Below are 4,413 nucleotides of genomic sequence, written 5' to 3' on the forward strand. Positions count from 1 at the left end.
ATGCCAGCTGGGGGTGAGAGGGGGAACAGAGGCATTTGGGGCAGCACACGGATCTCAAGCCTGGCAGGTGCAATGAGACTGCAGATGGTTTCAGGAGGAGAAAATGTACTTACAACAACCCTTGCAGCAGGCACAGCAGGGGCATCTTCAGGTCTATTACATGGGCTCTCCATTGGAGAGGCATGGAGGGCCCTGTGTGGCAGGAAGCAAGGGGTCCCAGCAGCCCTGCTGGCACGGCAGCCTGGCTCCTATGTGAGCAGCAGGTCTTACCAGGCTGAGTTACTCATGCAGGACACCAGCGATGGAGGATGCCGATTGCTCAATAAACAGCACTCTACGAGCCTGCACTTCCAGTGCAGGTGTCCAGGGGCATCCCTGCAAGCAAACAGTGGAGAACATCCTAGAGGCACGTTGTGGCCAGATCGGTAGCTGCACCGCATGGTTGTCTGCTTCTTGACCTAAGCCAGGCTGGAGGGAGACGGTAGGTGGATGACATGAGTACACCGGGAAAACTTACAGGGCTACAAGCCCGGTGATTCCCCTTGAGTTGCCAAGTTGCAAGACTAAAGGCAGGGCCCCTTAGTGATCAGTAAAGCTTCCTTGTGCCTTCTTTTGGGAGTAATGTCCAAATTCCAGTCTGGCGAGCTAGACTCCCACCCCTCTGCCAGTTCCCCAAGAGTTCTGGCCTGTCTTCACGCCTGTGCTTGGCTGCCAGTTTGAGTTGCTGTGCCCTGCTAAACATTTGCTGTCTTTCATGTCAGTGGTAGCTTCATTCCTATGGAGGATGAAGGCCTTCTGACCTCCACTGCTAGGTGTCTGGCTTGAATAGGTTTGTATGTCTGCAGAGTTCTGTTGAAGCCATTAATTAATAGCATGGGCTGCAGTCCTTTGGGATTCATCAGAGCAGTAGAAACCTCTGTCTGTTGGTGAATCAGCTCTGCCCACCTGATCCCTAAGGGAGGCGGGATTGCCACCAGTGTCTTTGCCGCAGGAGTTGATTCCCAGGCTTCAGGAGAGGCCAAGAGAAGGGAAGGGCTGCACAGCAAGCTCCCAGAGCAGGGTGATCACATGGCAAAAATGACTGAAGCCGCCATCTGAGATGGGCTGCAAACTTGCGGCTGCATCTGAAGTCCCCTGCTCTTTGTGGGAGTTCTCGTCCAGACACAGCCATGCAGCATGGGGCTCCCCTTCAGGGATCATCTGAGATGTGGTTTCCAAGTGGATGGGAAGGGGCTAATGATTAGAGACAGGATAATGAAGCAGGTAAGGGCTTCCTGCCCTTGAGGGCTTAGGAGGAAATCTCGCAGCTGGTGGATCTGGAGTCCATTAGTGTCCATTTCTGTCTGTGTAATCGACCCAGCTGTTCATCCTTATGCACCAGCAGTGCTTGCCCCATCATGGCTTTTGCAGCATCCTCCGTGCATTCGGCTCCATGGGGTCAGAGGTGCTTGATACCAGTGGCCAGGACACCCTGGGCACTGCATGGACCTCAGCTGCATCTGCCAGCAGCACTTGCATGGAGGTTCCTCACTATAGAACAGACCAGCAATGGCTTTCTAAAAGCAAAACAGCAGTGGATGACTGCTTACAGATAGACAGATTACAGCACTGTTGTGGTGAACTGTGTGAGGAGTCTGGTAAAATAACCTCTTGGTTCATGGTTGGACAGGGGCCTTTTTTTTTGCGGGGGGGGGGGGGGGGGGGGTATTAGAGTCTCTGTTAAGCCACTGGGAGCTCTCTGGGGTGACCTATTAATGATGGTTGTTAACTGAGCTCTCCACCTAATAGCTCCTACTCTTCTCTCTGGAAAGCTAGGGGTGGGTTGTACCATCCTTTCCACCTCCCACCCCAGAGCAGTGTGGACTTGTTCTCCATGCCCAAGTTTGGGTCCTAAATAGAAGTACCAAAGCGCCTACACTGGTGTTGAAATTAAGGACCTGATTTGCAATAGCGATGAGCCTTCATTAGGTCCCATTCAGGTCAAGGGAGACTCAGTCTCTTTGAAAATCTGCTGGTGTAAATTGGCATAGCTCCTTGGAAGTCCGAGGATGACCCATCCCATTAACTGACTACTCTTTGCTGTATGGAGGTATGCCAACAGCACACAGCCGCTCAGAAGCAGAGCTAGGAAGAGAACCCAAGGCTTCTGGTGTCTTAGTTCTCCACCCCGTCTACTTGACCTGTGTCGCTTTTCAGCGCTTCAGTACAGATTTGCATTGTGGTATCAACCAGGAGCCCCAGCCGCAGACCAGGATCCCACTGTGATACGTGCTGTGAACAAACAGACGGCTCTTGCCCCAGAGAGACTGCACTGTAAACACGGTGTGGCTTTAAATGCCCCAATCAATCAAGCTTCTGCCATTTCCTAACTATTCCATGCTCCTCAGCTCGGTAGGACGGGAAATAATTGGAGGGATGTGTCATCAATTAAACCTTTCACTGGATGCTCACGGGGGCCCTAGATGCAAAGCTGGACCTGCCTAAACCCCTTTTGTAATGGAGCTGGACTGTTCTCTGAATGCTGAAGGTCAGGATTTGGTTTATTTGGCAATGCACCGATTAGCCTCCAGGCACTGATAACAGCAAAAGAAAACAGTAGTCCCTGTTTACGTAGGTCCTACAGTTTTTCCATGCTCTGCTGCTGCTGAATCAAAAGTGATAAATCCCTGGGCAGTGCTGACCTGATGCATTGTTTAATAAAGAACCAGCATTGAGCAAACAGGTAATGGGACAAAATTGGACAGAATAGTACGAGCTGTCAAAGTAATATGAATGCCCAGCCTGTAAGCCATTACTGAATACCATGGAGGAAAAAGAAGGAAGCATGTATATTCTTGTATATAGTTAGGCAATGAAATATTCTGGGTGCTGTGATGCAGTGTTTTAAGAATTCTTTGTGAACAAGACAGAAGCCCAATTTTCAGAAGCGTTCCACATTTTGGAGGATATGGACGTTTGAAAATCTTGCTTCCTTGTAGGGGAGAATTTGAAAATTCATCTCCAAGAGCCTGACTGAAAGACTCCTGTGGGTGTTGGATTAAGCCCCAACAGCATGTGTCCACATTTGAAATTTCAACCCCAAAAATGACTTTAATGCTGTCCTTGTATATTCCTTTCCAGTCAAGAATAAAAACTTTGAAATCAGGGGATGAGTACAACTGCAAAATAAGTGAAGGAAGAGAAAGCAATCCTGTCTTTTATAAATCCAGACACCTACCTGACCTTAATTCCCCAGCAAGACAAATTGTCATGACTTCACCTTCCACCCATCCCTCTCTCAATGGCTAGTCTATTGTCCAACTTTGATCAAAAACACTCAGGCTGGACTTGTTTTGTTTGTGTCCAGGAACCACCATACAGCATCCATAGGGATTTGACTTTCAGAGGCTTCGTTTAGGACACTGGGTGCACCTACGTGTGCCATTAAGGTGACATGATAAACTCCGGCACAGTTTGTGCCAGAATCAGCTGCTCCCGGGCACAGAGTCTGTATGTGTGCCTGAGTCCACAGCAGTTTGAGCCAGGGTGGAGCAGCCCCAGGCTCGCAGGCCCCAGGGGGTCAGCCCCAGGCTTCGGGTGGCAGCATCAGGCAGTGAAGGGGCTGGCTGGGGCACAAAGGTGTTAAGGTGTGGGGCTAGGCAGCAGATAGCCCCCAGACTTTAGCACTTTCCTGCCCCAACCAGCCCCTGTCACCATCTACGCATGCATTTCGGCAGAGTTAAGTGCTGTATTGTAAGATAGTACTGTCCCTGGCACGTGCGTAGATGGTGTTGCTTTACTGCAGAGCTAATTAGTTGACTCCGCAGTGAAGTGCACATGTAGAGAATCCTAGACCCAGCTCCAACCTGGCTGAATTGTCAGGGGGCTGTAACAGCCACTTAAGTGTGCTGAAAACTATAGCTCTGTGAAACATCTTCTCAGCAAATGCCTGAGCCCTTCATGTTAAGGATTCACATTAAATGGTCATGTTAAGTGGCTACATGTTAAGGTAGTATTGGAGAGATGTAGGCATGATGGTCCAGGAATTATGTGAGAGGCAAGGATTATTGTGGGTGATATCTTTTATTGGGCAAGCCATGTACTGGTAGCTGGGATAAAGTTAGACAAGCTTTTGAATGCAAGGCTTTCTTCATCAGGTGAAGCCAGTTTTCAATTCCTGGGTGCCCAAATTGTAGCAATTCAATGATCAGAACTGGTGTATGTGGTTGCTTCATTAACATATTGGATGGCTCTCTGGTGTCAAACCCCATCTCTACAAGCAAGTCATACAAAGGCACATTTCCTTCTCAGTGTAAACTCCCTTTCTTGCATCTTCGGAGGAAATACCTGGTAGTAGAAAACTGTCTTTCTTGCCACATACTTTTAAAATACCTTCTTCTAGACCCACACACTGTTCTGAGGAGGCAACTATTT

The sequence above is a fragment of the Alligator sinensis genome, unplaced genomic scaffold (genome assembly GCF_000455745.1).
Source record: "Alligator sinensis unplaced genomic scaffold, ASM45574v1 scaffold872_3, whole genome shotgun sequence".
Lineage (NCBI taxonomy): Eukaryota > Metazoa > Chordata > Crocodylia > Alligatoridae > Alligator > Alligator sinensis.